Source organism: Enhydra lutris, unplaced genomic scaffold, assembly GCF_002288905.1.
Source record: "Enhydra lutris kenyoni isolate GAN:26980312 unplaced genomic scaffold, ASM228890v2 scaffoldscaffold19, whole genome shotgun sequence".
Classification (NCBI taxonomy): domain Eukaryota; kingdom Metazoa; phylum Chordata; class Mammalia; order Carnivora; family Mustelidae; genus Enhydra; species Enhydra lutris.
The window spans coordinates 30,562,566-30,583,280 of NW_019154103.1; the positions used below are offsets into that span (position 1 = coordinate 30,562,566).

Here is a 20,715-nt window from a genome sequence, read left to right on the forward strand (position 1 = left end):
AAGAGTGCTCAACATCACTTGGCATCAGGGAAATACAAATCAAAACCACATGAGATACCACCTCACACCAGTCAGAATGGCTAAAATTAACAAGTGGGAAACAACAGATGTTGGCAAGGATGCAGAGAAAGGTGAACACTCTTACACTGTTGTTGGGAATGCAAGCTCGTGCAGCCACTGTGGAAAACAGTATGGAGGTTCCTCAAAAAGTTGAAAATATTGTAAAATTTATCTATATTTCTATAGTTTTTTTAAGTGTACACAACATTAAAAGTATATATATGATATAATTTCCTCATTATGCAGAAAATGCTTGGTATAAACTTTTTGCAATAGCTATTTTGCCCAGATGCAACATTTCATCTGCTAGGTCTTTGGGAAATCTTCAGGACTAATTCTATTCCTTTAATCATCTTTATTGCAGGCAATCTAACTATCCAACAATAACCAGGTAACTTTAGGAAAGAGGCCTTAGTCCTTTCATATACATTATCTTATATGTTGTCTTCCATATTATCTCTCATAAGTTGAACTAGAAGCTGGAAACCAATTTAAAATCAGCTTCGAACAATGACTTCCCCTTTAAGCATCAAGATTTTCATTTCTAGCTGACATGAATATTTGGTGGAAGACATTACATAATATTGTGACTTACAAGGTAGACTGCTTATTCTATCATCAAGAGCACTGTAAAAAAAAAAAAAAAAATATGGCCAGAAACTGGATACTGGATTAGGACTCTGGCATTAGTCAGCAAATAGTAAAAGCTGGATACCATGGATCTCTCTGCAGAATTTTCTTCAATTACAGAGGATAAAAATAATGGAATTTTCTTTCTTTTACTGTTTCTAATTATTTAAGTTAATTGCCCAATTTTAAGAAATTTGCAATCTACTGATTTTCATAGCTACATAAAACCATATAAAATAAAAATCTTCACTGAAACATGCTGGAAACATGGACATTTTCAAATAGATGGTTAGTACTGCTGAAGAGACAAATTAGAGATTCTCTAATCATAAGTGAACACAGAACAAAAAAGATCAAAGAGAACTTAACCCAACAGTTTATCTTTTTCACTCCATTGTAAATTTTATTTATGTCTCAAATATAGTGATTAACCTATGACCTAGCTGATTTGTGCAAAGCAACCAAACTCCAGGTATTTAAAGAACTCTTTGTAAACACAGCTTCCAAATAGGAACAAGGAAAGAAACAGTCATACATCTTTTAAAGTAAAGGTTCAAGATACACAAAAGTTCATGGTAAGCCATGCTATGATGTGTCAAGCACATATTTGAGGATTTCTGCTACATGTGAAAGACCTTTCTCATATATAATATAAAGATAACTTGAAGGTATTAATAACTTTATGTATATTACTATAAACCCTACATGATCAAAGTCTGGTATTCAGTGAGAGAAAAAGATACCTTTTTCACAAATATGTAAAAATATGGTAAGAATTCTATGAGTTACTGTATTATTTTTCATAGTATCTATTTTAAAATGAAACCATGGAGAAATAATTGCTAAGTTATTAACTCTATGAAAGCTTTTAAAAGTAATTTTACACATTAAACGTACATTATTCAATTATCTCATATAATTTTCAAAACATTCAACCTAATTCTTTTTAAAGTAAACTTTAAGTACTGATTAGAATCAATGTTTACACATCCCTGCAAGGGGGAATGAATGCATGTCTATTGCAAAAATTAATACAGGCCACAAATCTGTAAGTTTGGGACTCTCTCTTAATAGCTAGTATAACCAGTATCAAACATTAATTATAGTCATTCAGAATTATCTGGGGAAGGAAGGAGACTTAATGGCCTGTGGGTTATATATTCATACAAATAGAATATGGCTGTATTTGTTATTGAGTCTAGCTTCCAACACCCATGCTCAGTCACCCTGAGTCTGGTCTTCAGCCAAACACCTAACTTCTCTATTCTTGGAATCTTAAATTTTATTGCCTTATTCAGGCCACATTAAGGAATACAGAGGCCATGACATCCTGGGGGAAAAAAATATGGCTCCTCTTCCATCTGTAATTGTGTAACGATTTAAAATTCCACTAAACTGTACAATTCCTGAAAGGAAGACCAAAGTTGTTTTGTTGTTTGTTTGTTTGTTTTTTTAATTTGTTGGGTTGTTTCAGATTGTTTATGTTGTCCTTCTGGTGCTAATATCCTAAGCATGCACTTGGTCTGCTTAACAGTAATCCAGTAGAATCCCTGATCTTGTAGCAACTGACTGCTACTTCACTGGGAAGACTATCCCCCCATTTTATGGATCAAAATGATTTTGCCACTTTTTTTTTGTTCAAGTTTTGTCCCTCATCTATTTCTTTCAATGTAGACTGAAACACCAGATACTCACTTTTGGCCCATATATTCTACATAACTGTCTGATTTGGTCCACTGAACACATGTATTGCCTAGATGGTTTCTCAAAACACTATGCCGTTCATGTATTTAGACTCACCGGAGCCAGAAATAGACAGCCCAGCCACATTTTGTATGGCTGAGTCTGTGTTTTAAGCAAATATCTGAATATGATGCCTTTAGATCAGACATGTGCTCTCAGTTGTAACAGTCCCCACCATTCCCTAATGAATACGTTTGATCCACTTTATTCATTTCTATTTGTTGTATGGTTTTTATGGACATTTAGGTTTGCAACCCCTGAAAATACCATGTATATTCATCCATGTGTGTTTAAAACCCTTATATCAGTGTTGGTCTCTTCTCAGACTGACTGTTGCTCCTGACCCTTAGTTCTCCCTCCCCTCTGTTGTGATCACTGTCTGAAGTATATGTCATCATCCTGACTTGACTTCTAGATCTGACCTTATGCAGGGCCCAAGTTTTACTCTTCTTTGATGTGATGCTCAAGGCAGGTTTGTTGAATGAATGAGTGAAGGATTGGTGCTGATAAGATGCTGATAAGACAAGTTGTGCCCTTGTATATAATTAGAATGCTGAATAAAAAGAACAAATGCATCATTTTTATTAAGAATATGTCAACAAAGTAGGGCATTATTTTTAGGCATAAGGACTAGATCATTTGTAGTTATAAAGAGAAACATCTATGTTAAATTTGGCTAATAAAAAGGATGAAGAGCACATAATAACAAAATATAAAGGGATTTAACAGGAGAAAAACTGTACACGAAGATCGTAAGGTTCAAGGATAATAATAAGATAAGAACGTATATTGGAAACATAAAGTAGGTTCTGCTAAATTTCTTTTAGTAGAAATATCGTCTATACTAGATAAGCCAAAATGATTGAGAAGATGCTATAATATTCATTCTTAAGCAAACAAAAGAAGCAACAAAAAATAATAAATTTTTTGAAAATGCTATGGCTACTGAAAATTATAAATTGCTATTAATTTCAAGGAGCTCACCTTATACTTCTTGATATTGGAAAATACTTACCTAAGGGAAGTAAATTCATTTTCCATGAAAAGTTCCACTTCAGGACAAAGAAAATATCACAATTTGTCAATGTGAGAGTAAATATCAGAGTAAGAAAATAAATGCAGGTTCTACAAGGTATTATTTTCAAAGAAGGTAGATGAGGTAAACAACAGGGTTTGAAAGTGCTTTTTTATTTAAAATACATACCCTTTAACACTTATTTGCTTACAGAATTAAGACAGTGTGTTTACTAGAAGGGTCTGGAACACACTTCTTTTTAGTGTAATTTAGAAATGTCAGTGCTTTCAAGAGAAAGAATGACAGACAGGCTGCTATGGAGCACAGATTCAGCAGTCGGAGTGCCAGGAAGCAGAACAAATCCAGACTTGGGGACTTGAGCAAGTTACCAAGCCTCCCTGTGCCTTACTTTCCTTAACTGCACAGGGTTGATACGAACATTTACTTCAAAGGCGTTTTGTAAAGATTGAAAGAAATAATATATGTAAAATGTTTAGAATAGTGCCTTGCACATATCAAATGATACATGTGTTAGCTATTGTTACTTTATTTAAAATTTCCATTATCTCTAGACATTATGTGCCTCCTGTTTTAATGAAGGCATATCCAGCATCACCTATCCAGTACATTGCTAAAACCCAGGAACCCAATTTAATCAACTTCCTATTTACCTGTCAATTCATAGGCAATATGGGGGGTTGGCAAGGAGCAACATATTTTATGGCACCATAAGAAGACAATCAGCTAAATCCAGAATGTAAGAAATTTGGCAAGACAGATGATTCATGATTTTCAACAAATAAATGACATGCAAAGGCAGAGGGGTAGGGGGTATAATTCACCAAAAGAAACTTAAGAGATGTATCAAATCAATCCGATGTAATATGTGACCTAGTTTGGATCCTAATTCAAATAAACAAGCCAAAAAAAAAAAAAGTTTTAAGAAATTACTGTTATGTTTGTTAGATGTAATAATAGTACTGTATGTGTACATTAAAAAAATCTTTATCTGTTAGAGATAATTGAAAAATTTAGATACAGGAATTTGTCCAGGATTTAGTTTAAAATACTCCAGGGGGAAAAAAAGTTTGGGGGAAATCAATTGATGAATAAGAATGGCAAAATATTGGTAATTATTAAGTTTGGGTGATAGGAACACAAAAGTTCATTTTTTGATTCTGTATTTATGTGTGTTTGAAACTTTCCATGATGAAGTCTAAATTTTACAAAATTTATTGTATGGTGGATTTAACACAGGTTTGACCTCAAGTCTCTTTATGCCAGGCATATTTGTTATTCTAATTATGCAATTTAACTAAATATTATAATAAATTAAATGTGAAAGCAAAAAAGAGATAATTATTTTTATAAAACAATGTTGAATGGTTTATATATATTTGATAAAGGCAACTCACTAAAAAATGCTTTTGAATTAGGTGTGAGATAATCTAAAAAGTTTAGGGGAAAGTCTATAATATTTAGAAGGATTTTACTTATATTGCTTCAAAGTGTTTTAGTGCTCATTCCACTTTAATGTACTGAAAGCTGTAAATCACTGATGATACAGTTGGGGTTTATGAAGAGAATGATTTGAAACTCCCATCGGCATGCTCTTATACAAATAAAAGGTCTTGGTCCTTTAGCAGAAGACTGGTGAATAAGTAGGCATTTACAGAATTTTAAATGATGGAAATTATTTAAATATTTTATTTTACAATTCCCATCCTCCCCCCTTAACTCCTTAAATGAAAAAAATACTAATCCCCATCAGGGCAGAAAAAAAGGGTTTCTACTAAGTTGCAAGTTTGTTCTGTTCTTTAATAAACATTTTGGACCCCTTTTTAAGTTAATGAAATCCAAAGATTATTTCCGTTTTAAATCCTGTTCAAAACATTATTTCAACTATTTAAATTAATTGATTGATTCGTAACATAAGATTCAAGAGGTATAAATTGAGAAAGCGATATGATGTTTTACAGTTTTTTTTTTTTAAAGATTTTATTTATTTATTTGAGAGAGAGACAGTGAGAGAGAGCATGAGCGAGGAGAAGGTCAGAGGGAGAAGCAGACTCCCCATGGAGCTGGGAGCCCAACGTGGGACTCGATCCCGGCAGCCCGGGATCATGACCTGAGCCGAAGGCAGTCGTCCAACCAACTGAGCCACCCAGGCGTCCCGATGGCAACTCTATGCCAACAAATTTGACAATCTGGAAGAAATGGATGCATTCCTAGAGACATATAAACTACCACAACTGAACCAGGAAGAAATAGAAAGCCTGAACAGACCCATAACCAATAAGGAGATTGAAACAGTCATCAAAAATCTCCAAACAAACAAAAGCCCGGGGCCAGATGGCTTCCCGGGGGAATTCTACCAAACATTTAAAGAAGAACTAATTCCTATTCTCCTGAAACTGTTCCAAAAAATAGAAATGGAAGGAAAACTTCCAAACTCATTTTATGAGGCCAGCATCACCTTGATCCCAAAACCAGACAAGGATCCCATCAAAAAAGAGAACTACAGACCAATATCCTTGATGAACACAGATGCAAAAATTCTCGCCAAAATACTAGCCAATAGGATTCAACAGTACATTAAAAGGATTATTCACCACGACCAAGTGGGATTTATTCCAGGGCTGCAAGGTTGGTTCAACATCCGCAAATCAATCAATGTGATACAACACATTAATAAAAGAAAGAACAAGAACCATATGATACTCTCCATAGATGCTGAAAAAGCATTTGACAAAGTACAGCATCCCTTCCTGATCAAAACTCTTCAAAGTGTAGGGATAGAGGGCACATACCTCAATATTATCAAAGCCATCTATGAAAAACCCACCGCAAATATCATTCTCAATGGAGAAAAACTGAAAGCTTTTCCGCTAAGGTCAGGAACACGGCAGGGATGTCCGTTATCACCACTGCTATTCAACATAGTACTAGAAGTCCTAGCCTCAGCAATCAGACAACAAAAGGAAATTAAAGGCATCCAAATCGGCAAAGAAGAAGTCAAACTCTCACTCTTCGCAGATGATATGATACTATATGTGGAAAACCCAAAAGACTCCACTCCGATGTTTTACAGTTTTAAAATGAAGGTCATATTACCAAAATGATAGCCTCAACAAATCCAGAAGCTGCAGGCCTTCCTAAATTGCAAAAAGCTGTATTTCGCATTTGACCAAAGACAAAATATACAGTAAAATGTATTGATATCAACTAAACTCAGAAAATGACAAGTTATTTATTTATATTCTGCCTACTTGACGAAAGAATTGACAATAGCTTAAAATGAAAGTAAATGTTCATTTTAACTGGTCATTAGACAATGAGATGATGACTTTGAAACTGCTCTAAAAGGAAAAAAATGCTTAAAATAAGCTTCCTTTCCAAAGCCAAGTTATGTAAAACATTCAAAGTCACTATAATAGAGTACCAGAATTTAAATACGCTTTCCTGTTAAAAATTATCAGTCTTCATTTGTACAGTTGAATTTCAGCACTAGCATAATTCTGAGTTTTACTCACACACTTTGGGGACAATAATATAATCACAGAAGGCTACCCCAAATCTGAGTCTGCATGTTCTAATAAACTGAGATAGAAAAAATTGATCTCAGTAAAATATATTTTGTTATAGATTTAATTATAGCCCCTATCTCAGAGCTGTTGGAAAACATGACAATGCAGCAGATCAGCATAAAATGAATACATAATTAGTGCTTAAGGCCCCATGCCAGAATTCCTCATCATCATAAATTTCAAAATGATATTGTTTGGTGGTTTATTTAAAAAATAGTAAAAATGTTGAAATGTTGAAACACATTACTTCATATCTTGGGAAACAAAATAGAAAACTTATAGTTTCTCTAAACTGAACTTTCAAAATTATAAGAAGTTACACAATTAGGTATCATAAAATCTTGAATTATGAATAAGCACTTAGAAACCCAACACTGCCTTTTAAAACTATAGTGGATATTGTGACTGCTATCTAGGAGCTACCTCAATCACAGCCGCTGCTAAGAGTTTCTGATCATTTGGAGCCTCTACCCTCACTCTAAAAGCAGTTTATTTATAAAAAGAAACATGGACTTAGTTGTCAACTTCCATATCTGGCTGTGGGAAGGCTATGGGGAAACAGATACACATGTAGCAGGAACATAAATTATCAAAACCATTCTGGAATATACTCTGGTATTACTCATTCCTTCATTTTATGTACTTATGGACCAACATACATGGCATAGGGATATACTAGATCCTAGTGACACAGGATGAACAAAACTCAGAAAATTTTCAGTGACTATGTCCTATGACCCAGAGATTCTAGCACTGCAAACACAAATAGAATAGGTTAAATAAATTATGGTATCCAGATGTAGGCATGTAGTAGGATAATATATTTTTTCCTTGACAAGTCAAAATTTCAAGAAATAGTGTTGAAATAAAGTCACAAAGCCAGCATGGATAACACAATCCTTTCTGTATGATAGCTTTTTAATATTCCTTACTTATTTTTAAGTTGGTTTGGATTCAATATCTTTCTTTCAAAACAGTGTCATTTGCCAGATGATTTGGAAGAATAAGCAGAAAATTTCTGAGGTTTTGTGGGCATGAGATTTTTACAATGAAAGTTGACCACCAGACATTAAATATGCAAGAATATAAAGGCAGAGTGCAGAGTTGGGCATGTAGGAGAGATTTGGTTTGGATATTTGGGGCAATAAAGCAGCTATTAAAATTGTAATAATGTATTAATAAATAAATAAAAAATAAAAATGAATAAATAATGTATTAATAAATAAACAATGTATTAATAAATATAATAAATGAATATTGATAAAAGTAAATAAATAAAAATAATGTATTAATAAATTTAATAAATAATGTAAAAATAAATAAATAAATAAATAAATAAAAATTGTATTAATAAATAAATAATGTAGTAAAGATAAACAGCACAGGACTTGGAATCAGAGTTCTAGGTTCTAGGTTCACATCTGGTTTTGTCTTCTGATGTATGACTATGGCCCAGGTTATTTAACCTCTCCGGTCTCTTGCCTTAATAATAAAATGAAGATAATGACTTCATAGGGTTACTGCAAAGATAAAATGGTATAATACATGTGTAGTGATTCATATTAATAAATGAATCAATTATTATTTCAATTGGTAGCTATTATTAATACTTGTAATGCTTCTAAATCAGAAAATATATATTTGTAAAATAATTTAGGGTTTTTTTCTTTTGTATTTTATAATTAAATTTAAAGTATTAAAATTATCAACATGGGAATGTTCCTCTTTCCAACAAAGGAGGCACATGTTTAATCAAACTTCATGATTGGGTATTAAGTAAAAAAGATTTCTCATGCTATGGTTTTGATACAGTGCTGTGCTCAGAAATTTCAGCATACAGAAACTTACAGACTCACAGGCTCTACAATAAATTCCTATAAAAACATCTGGGAAGCACTCTTTGTCATCACTGATGGCATGAAAATAGACACCTGGCCTATGATCTCTACCAATTTAAGCATATCTTAGATGGAACAAAATGTTATCAATGATTTATATGTTTTGAAATTTTTTTTCAACAATACAATTTTAGGACTTTTTCTCTCTGCACACTTAACGCCTACAGGAAATTACAAAATGCCCATATAACTACTGGCACCTGGAAAGCTAATTCTGAATAGATGGCTGCAATAGACAGAATAAGCAGCCAAGGCTTTAGAGACATATCCCAGAGTAATCTAGATCTTTCTCCTAAATATCCAGTAAGGAAATGGAGATTTATCAAAAAAGACAGGTAAGGGATCTACCACCCAAAAGCATTTTGCAAGTGCCTTCAAAACCCTCAGTCCTATTCAAAGAGGTCAGATACACAAATGAAGAACTTAGGCAAAAAAGTGTTTGACATAATGTAAGATAAACATGTGTCAAAATAAATTTTAAAATTTGTTTTTAAAAAAAGACAAGCTTTTTGTACTAAACTATTAAAAGTTCACATCAGAAATTAATTTCAAAACAAAATTAATTTCAAAACAAAATGCTTGAAGATAACTTGTACAAAATTTCAATGCCAATAGTATCTTTACGTTGTGAAATCAATGATTTTAATAATGACATGTATTTAACGTAACAGAAGAAATTAACATCATAATTTTCAAGAATTTACCAAGAATTAGTTTCCCATAGTTCTAAAATGTAGATTTAAGTGCCTCAAAAACACATTTTTTAAAACATCTTTCCCATTTAAAGTTCCCAAAGACTTATAAAATTCTAACTCCATCTCTCTCGTCTCTATAAATTCTCTTTTTGGAGCCTTTCTGATGAATGAATTTGATCTATATACAATTCAGCTAAAAATTAAATGCACAATCTCCAAACACTCTAAATCTTTTACAGTTGTGCTGTTGAAGATGAAAGAACTTGTATACAAATGTTTAAAAGTATATAAACCTTCCTGTTTAAGATGGAAAACAAGAGGCTCAGTACTTTTTCTTAAATCTGTCCAAAGGGATTTTGTTAAAACAGCATGCTCTTTCAGCAATCCCATTACAATAGATATTTCACTGGAAACAAAAAGGTTCCACTGTGAGAGTAGTAGTCAATAATAATTTTACTACTACCAAAAAACAGAATTATTAATTGGTCCTTCAAAAATCTTTTGAAATTGGCGTGCCTGGATGGCTCAGTGGGTGGGGCATGAGACTTGATCTCGGGGTTATGGATTTGAGTCCCAGGTTGGGAGTAAAGATTACTTAAAAAAATAAAATCTTTAAAAAAAATCTTTTGAAATTAATTATGCATCTATTATCTCAGTTTATACTTGAAAATACTGTGTATGATGGTTTTATTTTCATTTGACAATTGGGGGGGGACTAAGTTAAAGAGATCTTAAGTCCTGGGGTCAATAATATTATATGTTGTGATAGTTAGTAATGAGTTAGTAATGGAGTGAGACCAGTTTACTGGCTCCTCTATCTGGGACCCCTCTGCTAGACAATGAAACAATGAAGGTAATTAACACTAGTGAGCATTCAGTGACTGGTAAGTTGCTAAATATTTACCTATTTAATTCTGTGAAATACTACTCCATTCTACCTAACATTTTACATCCCCATTTTATAAATGCAGAAATAGGAGCTCAGCTGCATTGGTATATCTAGTGAGTGGCAGATTTAAACCGAGGTTGGCATGATTACGATTACAAAGTTTGTGTTTTTCTCTAAGAGAAAAGATCTTAAAGCCAGAAATAATTCCGAAGCTCTGACCAGTTACCTACATGGACACTTATATGACAAAGGAAAGGGGGAAAGGAACTCAAAACACCGGGTAAATGTGGGTCAGGTCTGTAGCTTCTTACTATTCTGATACTCCTACACTTCTTCCTAAAACTGAATTCCTAGCCTTGAGATGCATCTATAAAACTTGCCCCTGGAGACTAAAGCAAGCTAGGAGAAGGGTAGACTTTAGGAAGAAAAATACTATATTTGATGATCACTTAGCTGAATACTGAGAACAGCCAAAAACATTGTTTGCCAGGATGTAGAGACTTTACACACACAAAAAAGACAGACTTCATTCAAAACAGTTGAAAAAACAGATCCGTGGGTCACAGTGCATATAAGCACAGAAAAAGCCCTGAGCAACATTGCAGAACAAAGGCCCATTTCACTTGGCTTGACCAAGTGTTCTCAAGTGTAAGAACTTACACCCAAGTGTAAGTTGTTCTAGGGAACAACTTCTGATACTTCAAACTTGACTCTTAAACTACACTGTATTTCTCTCTTACAGTAATTACTACATAGAGGAATCTTTAGTACATTACCCACTAGGTAAAGATCTGTAGTATATTTTCTAAAGGTATAGACAAGGAATAGCCCCAGGGCAGATGGGACTAAATGGCATAATCTCTGGATATTAAATCTGGCAGGGCCTTAAGGATCTTATCATCCCTTCATTTATGTATGAAGAAGCAAGAGCCTAGAGGGGTTGAGAACCTACTCCAAGGTCACTGGGCCTTGGAAAGTGGCTGCACTGCTAATGAGTAATGGCCTCTCCTCACCACTTGGTCATGGTGCTTCAGTGGGCTAACAGGTCAGAGTCTTCTCATCCAGCACTTGCCTGGCATTCTCTGCTGGTCTGGTCCAGAGCAACCAGGCTAAGCAGGAGTAGCTCTGGGCATCATAAAATATTGCCTCAGGATGCTGTTGTTCTGCTTTTGTGCTCTGCTGGCTTTGTTCTCCAGAGGAACGGTCCCAAACATCACAGTCACGTTGCAATTTTGAGCATGAAATGTTTGCGGTGGGAATATCACACAGGTGTCTGACATCTTAGATATTTGTTTCTAGGCTAATATAGCCACAATTTTCCCCCAAGTACTATATTGACAGGCATTTATGACACCCAAGAGTATTTCTAAATTTTATAAGGATAATTTGAGGAAAAAGTCAAGCGCTTTTCATCATTTCTGCAGAAGGAGTGGTTTTAAAGTGGTTTTCTAAGGGAAATAAATATATATACCTTGGAATTCAGGAGGAAATCATAAGTTCCTATACACGTAGTAATATTTGCTAAGTATATATCTACATTTTATCTAAATATCTTTATATCCAAATATGTTTATATAGAGACACAGCACAGCTAAAAAATACACTGAATGGTATTAGTGAATTCTGTTTCATGCCATTTTTCAGTTAGGTGGAAATTAAAGTTTTTCTTAGAGTTGATTCAGTAATCATATTATTTAAGAAATTAATCTGGTTTGCATTATAAATGGTAAATGAGGTACAGTGAAATCACATGGACATTTCTCTCCTGTTCAACCAATCCATTATTTGATATACTAAGCTCCCAGCTCTAATAAGTCTATGGGACACACAGCACTTTTTAAAAAATATTATTTATTTAAATTCAATTTAGTTAAGATATAGTGTATCATTAGTTACCGGGATAGAATTTAGTGATTCATCATCCAGTGCTCATTCCATCAACTGCCCTCCTTAATGCCCAACACCGAATTCCCTCCCCCGCATATCCCCCAGAGCAAGCCTCAGTTTGTTTCCTAGAGTTCAGTGTCTCTTATGGTTTGCCTCCTTCTCTATTTTCATCTTATTTTATTTTTTCTTCCTTTCCTCTATGTTCATCTTTTTTGTTTCTTAAATTCCACATATAAGTGTACTTATACGGTATTTGTCTTTCTTTGACTTACTTCGCTTTACATAGCACTTTTTCACCTATTTTTTTTCACCAGTCAGAATGTGTCAAATGTCAGCAAGTTCAGTAATCTCTTATGTATTAGTAGGTTAGCCACTAGACTCCCACTATGTAGTTATTCTTCTGAAAATCCTTTTCAGAAAACTATCTTCCCAAAGCTCCATTCAACACTGAAAGCAATGACCTCTGATCTCTATACTTAAATCTCTAAATTCACCCATCACTCTTTCAAAAACATAGCTTTTTTGTTTTTAATTTTTCTCCTTCCATCCAGGCCTTCACACCCTATGTCTCCCTTCTTAATGTGAGTCAAACTTCCCCACTTTGATCCCCGCTCCCACACACATATTAAATCAGTCTACACAATACCACCAAAAGTGGAGGTGATAAAAAGACCTTCTGAGTCCTCCTAACTTTGATTTTCTACATCCCCAAAGCCCTGCCCCATAGATCAGTGCAAGGAGGTTGAGAATCACAGACCTGAATCCAGACATATTCAAAATAAGATGGTTGTTTACTATTATTATTTTTTAATTCCCTATTTTCTATTAATTTCTTACTCATTACTCCATTCATCTCTTACTCCACATTTGAATTGTACCACTGAGATCATTTATGTCTTTGGGAAAAAAAAAAAAAGTAGGGGGAGAAAGGGAAGAATGACAGGAGAGAGAGAGAGAAAGAGAAGGAGGAAGGGAGAGAGAGAGACTGAGATTCATTAAATGAGGGAGGGGCTAATTCCAGAGACCAGACCTTTCCTACTGCCCCGAACAGACCCCATCCATAGACTGCTCTTTCTCTGGCCCACTCAATGCATAGCCATAATAATAAAACTTTAAAAAGTCTGACCCTGTAAAGACTTTCCCTTTCCCTTTGAGTTCTTTTTATAATTTCAATATTTAAAGGCATAAAGTGAAAAGTCAAGTTCATGAAGTTATTCTGTATTAGAGCTAATTTTCGTTATGTCACCATTCCCCCTAACTGGGCTATGACAAGAATGTACTAGTACCAATTTTTACTCCCCATGATTTTGTTACTCTTTGAGCACAGCATAAAGGTGGTATCCACGGCAAGAAATGCTGAATACTTTCATGCATATATATTTAATTAAAATCACAACTTCCATTGTTGCAGGTGTGGGCTTCCTTCCATCATTTAAGCACTCTAGACTTCATTTTTCCTACTTAAAAAAAAAAAAAAAAAAAAAGCCAGGGGAAATGCTACTTATGCATAAAACACTTTGAGCTCCCCAGATGAAAGTCCGCATATATAAGTGTGATGCGTGTTTATTGCCTCTTCTCTGATGAAAAGTGGCAGCCTTCTGCTTGAAATGGGATTAGAAATTCTGACTATAACAGAGAAGAGAGAAGCACAAATGAGTAACAAGCAGTCAGAATAAATAAAATTGAAAAGATGGAGAGCACTCCTTTTACAAAAGGAACATCAGTTGTGAAACTTGTGGTTTAATTTGGTATGCTTTCCACTTTTAAAAAATTGGGCTCAACTGCATGTATAATGAGCTACAAGCAGAAGGTACATTCAGTAGTACATGAATAAAAAATGACCTTTTCATTTGCTCTTCCGTAGCTTGGCATTCCTATATTATTAAAATATAATGTATTAAAGATTAAGTAAGCATATTAGCATACAGACATCATGCTTATGTGGCCATAGATACAAGGGCTATCCAACATAAAGCTAGAAATTCAGTTATATAAAATTCATATTTTTAACAGTATAGATATCAATTAAAAAGAACACAAACTTTCCTAACAACAAAGTTGGCTATTGTGGCAAGAATGGAAAAGAAAGGAATGAGGAGAGAATCTCTAAAGAGAGCCACAAATAATAATCACAAACTATTCAGTAGCTGGGAGTAAGCTGGATTCCATGTTATAGAAAACCTATTAAATAGAAAAATTCCTTAGCCTAATGAACCTAGAGTTCTCAGTCTAGGATTTAAAATCCTAAGGCAGGGGCACCTGGGTGGCTCAGTGGGTTAAGCCTCTGCCTTCGGCTCAGGTCATGATCTCAGGGGCCTAGGATCAAGCCCCACGTCCGGCTCTCTGCTCAGCGGGGAGCCTGCTTCCCCTTCTCTCTCTGCCTGCTGCTCTGCCTACTTCTGATCTCTCTCTGTCAAATAAATAAGATCTTTAAAAAAAAAAAATAAAATCCTAAGGCAATTTTCATGCCAACATTTTTTGGGAGAATAAACTGTTTACTAAATATTCTTCTTGTATTTATTCCTTCTATGGCTTATTTTCCTTTCTCGCTTCTTCTTTTTCACAATATAATACCGAAATTTAGAGAATTTTAAGAGTTCACAAAGAAGTAATTACAAAAACACAGCATAAAATTATTAAATTTCCAAAAGACAAGGCTTTCTTTTCACCTCATATTAGGTAAGCAAGATAGGTTCATAAAAGAAAATTTGGGGTTTAGGAAAGTAAACAGATAAAAAAGGAAATAATCCTATGAGTCTAATGCAGTCACCGGTCACCTCTTATGTATTTCCTCTTACTGTTTTTCAATATGTAGCTTTCTGTGTTTGTGTATGTGTATGTTTTCTTTCTTGTGTCTCATACACTGTTAGAGACACAATGTTACATCACACTCTTTTCCTCAAGAAACAATTTAAACCCAAAGCATGTGTGTTTCTTCTTTATTTAAAGTACATTTTTTCCTTTTAAAAATTGCTTTATCGATCACGATGGAAAGTTGACATTCCCCAGAACTTTGTCATTTGTCCTACAGACTGTTCTCCAATGGCTTGAGAAATGGTCTTATTTAAAACACTGGGAGAAAAGGAGATGCCACAGCACACTGGTATCTAAACTTAGTGAGGCACCATCATTTCTCCTAACCCTATCTAAGGACTTAGCCTTCTGTTTCATATACAAGAAAGCCTGAGGTGAGGTTCAGTATGAGGCACAGGTATCTTAGCTTAACTTGGCTTTTAAAGACCTAAACTGTCAATATTCCACCCTCACCGCCTCCCATCCTACTGTTAACCTGTGGAGAAATAGGAAGTCCCGCCCTTGAACTACTATCCCTAATCTGTCAGATTCATGAGTGAACGGTCTCTATGGGTACCTATAACATAAGCATGATTTGGAGAGAAATTCCTTCATATGTACATTCATTAAAAAGAATAAAATTCTTCCCTAATTTAGGAAATTAGGTAAGATGAAAATCAGACAAAGAGGGCAACTAAATTGAAAAGTTGAAGGAAGAAGCAAACCTTTCCTTTTAAAATGATGTAAATATGAAACAGGCATTTATAACAGATACGTCTTTCTTGTTTTCTCTGTCGTTCTCTTGGATGAAAAACAACAGTGATTTTTTTAAAACAGTTTGCTATGAATAAAATTTATCATGTACTGATGCATTATTTCTCACTTTCCTTTTCATATTATCTCTCAGAGATAAATGGCAATAACAAAGACACTAAAATGACACGAAGAACAGCTTTTTATAGTTTTAATTATTTTTTCCTTTTTGGCAATAAAAATGATGTGGCACGCTTGCATGTGTTATATATTGAGAAGCAATAATACTGGTTAAATATTCATAATTGTGGAGATAATTTTTACTTGATATTTTAAATATGAAATAGATTGCTTCTGGTCCCTAATATAATGGCCTTATTTATTAATATATATTGCAGCACACCTATATTTATGTCAGTCAATCATTTACTGTGCTTTTCATTCTATTCTGAAGTATTCTGCACAGATAACATTCTTTCATGAGCCCATCAAGTTTCACTTTCTGAGAAATAATATCACAATTTCTAATGTAGATAATGAGCACTCACTTTCCCACTTCTCTTGGGATTTAAGCTCATTTTAGTCTGTGAAATAACAACTAAAGAACTGAAACTAAACTCCAAGGCAAGGGAGACCCTGATGAGCGGCAAACACCACGTGTATCCGGCCCTGTTACAGGCATGGAGCAGACCTGGCATCTCTGGGTGCCGAGTGGAGGTTGGGCAGGCCTCTCGGGGGCAATGCTTCATCTGGTCACCAAAGTAGGGACTGCAGGAATGGTTTTGTGCTTATGGGGAAATTGAGACACCTAACTGGGATAAACTCATGAAAACTGAACTCTTATAATGCTACCTTATTAATTTACAATGACACCTGCCTATAATACAAGCTGGATCTCTGGCCTCGTCAGATTAGGGCGTTCTCACCCACACGGGAACTCAGTACAGAGTCTGTGAGACAGCTGTTCAGACCTAAAGGACTTGGTGGTCTTTTCTCAGGGTGCCTGGGCTTAACTGGTTTGGGTCAATCTTCCTCCCTGTACCTTTCTTCTGTCAAATGTTCTCACCTGGCCTGTTCCTTTTAGTTTTACTTTTCAACATTCTATTTATTTTTAGATATATATTTTTAGACATTTTATATTTAAATGATACAGCTGTAAAACAGTGAAGATGAAGTCTGTCTCCACTCCTCTTTTATCCCTAAATGCCCCGTTTCTCTCTCTGGAGGCTAGCTCTCTACCCTATTATCAATTTCATGAGTAGCCTTCCAGAGATAACTTATGCATTTACAAATATATGCCATATGTGTGTGTGTGTGTGTATATACACGTGCATGTTATCTATATACATATTCATATAATTTGTATATAATTGTATATATTATAATTTGTCTCCCTATAAATAGCAGTGCATACACGCTGTTTCTGCATTTTACTTTTTTTTTTTTTGTTTTAAGAGTTGAGTCTCGAGATTATTGGGAGAACTTTTCTTTGGACATTTTGCCAGCTTCCTTCTGTTGGATTTTTTTACTGCGTCCCCCGATTGTGCTTTTGTTCCCTAAACTATATCTTAGGTAAATTCAATTCTTCTTCTACTGGTTTTCACCTGAAAACTTTTCTTGGGCTTTTCTTTACTCTTCTTTTGTCTTTGACAGTTAAATTCTTGGACTTTATCCCCTGAGAGGTATCTACTTATCAAGATAAACTCTGTAGGAGACATACCCAATTCAACCTCCAATATCAGTGGGACCAGAAAGTCTGATGGCAATTTCCCAGTGATCTTCTAGTTCTATTTTTTTTTTAACCTAAAGAATAAGACATGCTCATTGCGTAGTTGGACTATATACCTCTCTAGGTATCTTTGACTAGAGAATAATTTCAGCTTCTAAGAGGCCTAGACTGTGGTTAAGTACCTGCGATCATTCTTTTATTCCTAATAAAAAACTTAACGTCTAAAAGAAAGATGCATTTTACTTTCAAACTTTCCATACACAGAATTTTTTAGTTTTAATATGTACATTGTATTTACAAATACAAATAACACACACAATAAATATCCTTAAATATTATTTTACACACATGGTTGTTTATCTGTTAGATAAATAGCTCAAAGTAGAATTCCAGTCAAAAGATATGCACATTTTTTTATTTAGAAAGTATTGCCAAATTTTCCTCATGTTTCATAATGGTAAAAACTTGAAATTCAAAAAACACAACATAGCAATTAACCCTTTTCCATGCTGTGACTACAGAATGATTTATTACAAATTTTTAGAGGAGGAAGACAATTCAAAATTAATAAATTTTTCTTCTAGTTACCCTCTTACTTTCTTTTCTTTTTTTTTTTAATTAAAAGATTTTATTTATTTATTTATTTGACAGAGAGAGAGAGAGAGAGAGTGAGAAAGAGATCACACGTTGGCAGAGAGGCAGGCAGACAGAGAAGGAGAAGCAGGCTCCCCGGTGAGCAGAGAGCCTGATAAGGGGCTTGATCCCAGGACCCTAGGATCATGACCTGAGCCAAAGGCAGAGGCTTAATCCACTGAGCCACCCAAGTGCCCCAACCCTCTTACTTTCAAAACTAATAATTCAAGGTGTATATTTGATTACAGATCCCTGGACAACGAGCCATCGGTCACAAGGAATACACTGCCTGATAGAAAGGAAAACAAGAAAAGTACTTGGGATTGAATATGAAAGAAAGGATTTTAAATCTGGGTTTTAAAAGAGTGGTTTTTTTTCCAGTAAGCTTCAAGTTGCAGGGCTAAATTCCTCTCAAGCAAGAGGTGAAGAGAAAAGAGAAAAGAAAAAGAAAAAAAAAAAAAATGAGAAAAATGAAAACCCACCAGGACTAGAAATCCTACGGTTACTGATCGGTCTCATACAAAGAAGGGATGGTAACTGAAGGAAATGTGGACAGTACCTGGGAAAGGAATGGCTTCATAAGGGGTCAGGGGACTACTGAAGGTCAGGCTTTTGGCAGGGATTTTCACTTACACCTTTCCTGAGGAAAATGTCTTTCAAACGCTAAGAAGGGGAAGCGAAGAAGAGAAACTGGGCAGACCTAGGCTCTGAAACTCAAAATGACTTTCTTGAGGACAACAGAGATATCATGACACTGATTTTAAGGAAGGTTATGAAATCTTAGCGATCACTCAGAGTCTGCTAACTACTGCTGTCTGTTATTAACTAAGTCACTATATTGGCCTATGAAAGTAACATTTTAAATCTCCAAGATATAATAACCATTAATGTTAATTTATGTAATATATATGTAAACCAAATATATAGATTATCTTTTGAATCTTTTTTACTTAAGAAATGTGGGATATATACTTGGCATTGTCTAATACATTGATATGACCCCACTGCCTTATCATATACTTAAAGTAAAAGCATCCATCATAGTAATTATGACTTCCATTCTAAAGTGACTTCAAACAACTTGAATAATTCCTGGGAACTATAATACAATCTTTTAAACTTTATACAGGAATTTTCTTTAATAAAAGCAGGATATAAAATAGGTTTCAAGTGTATAATTTGTATCTAAAATTTGAGGACAGCATCAAAATATTAAAGTGTCCTTTTCACTGTGTATCATTTTGGAAGGTGAACAATTACAATTTCCCTCCATTTTATTATCTGCTTTACAAACTTGCATATTGTCACAAAGCTATCACCTGTTGTATAATTATAGTATTTACCTGAAGTAAGATTTAAGAATTTCTCTTTTATTCGCAATTATTCAAAACACAACATATATGCCTTCTGAGTATGATTTTCTGATAGTATATGAAAGTAAATGAGATAATTATATCTTAAATTAAATAAAGCATTGGATTTTGAAAATAAGAACTGAGCATTTAAGTGTAAAAGCTAAATAACAGTTTAAAGCAAAAATATATTTTACAAATGGAATTATTTAGTTTGTCTTCTGAAAAATGAATTATTAATTTTCTTCTTATATCTACAATAAAGCAAGGTCACGGTATCCTACAACTCTGAATCAACACTATGTTTTAAATAGATGTCCTAAAAGACATAACTAGCCTGTATCTCATAGAATAGATATTCTGAAAGAAATGAGGTGGATATTATTAATAATTTACACAACAGAAAAACTTATTACAACCATGTGGAGTTTTTATGCACTAACTATATGGTATATCTGACTCCTGTGAAATAGTACCTACCTCATACAATTTTACTGTTATACATGTACTTTTTTTTTTTTTAAGATTTTATTTATTTGACAGAGATCACAAGTAGGCAGAGAGTCAGGCAGAGAGAGAGGAGGAAGCAGGCTCCCCGCTGAGCAGACAGCCTGATGTGGGGCTCGATCCCAGGACCCTGGGATCATGACCTGAGCCAAAGGCAGCGGCTTAACCCACTGAGCCACCCAGGCACCCCTATACATGTACTTTTTAAAATCTTCTGCCCAAGAACATACATATCATTGTATTCCTACTGGTAGGCACCAAACCTTATAAACAGTGGAAGTTCAGTAAATAATCACACAATGAATACTGAATAAATGAACTGACTGTAACATTTAATTTTCAGCTAAAACATGCAAAAGCACTCCTAAAGTAAGTGGTAAAATAAGAAAAAATACTATAATACGTGACTAAAAAACAAAAACTCAAAGGAATAATTATATTTCCTAGAATATTCGTTTCTGGAATCATGGAGCTTGAGGGTCTCTAGATCACACAAGCCCTTCAAAGGCCTGGAAGCAGCCTCGCATTGTATGAGCCTCATAAT

The 20,715-nt window shown here is 34.4% G+C and overlaps 1 protein-coding gene and 1 pseudogene across 1 annotated transcript in view; one reads left to right on the plus strand and one right to left on the minus strand.

Moving 5' to 3' along the window:
* LOC111148386 (F-box and leucine rich repeat protein 17) overlaps nucleotides 1–20,715 on the minus strand; it is a 524,279-nt gene that overhangs the window by 187,167 nt on the left and 316,397 nt on the right. The window lies entirely within an intron of this gene.
* Nucleotides 1–20,715, plus strand: part of LOC111148235 — a 36,345-nt pseudogene that overhangs the window by 7,074 nt on the left and 8,556 nt on the right.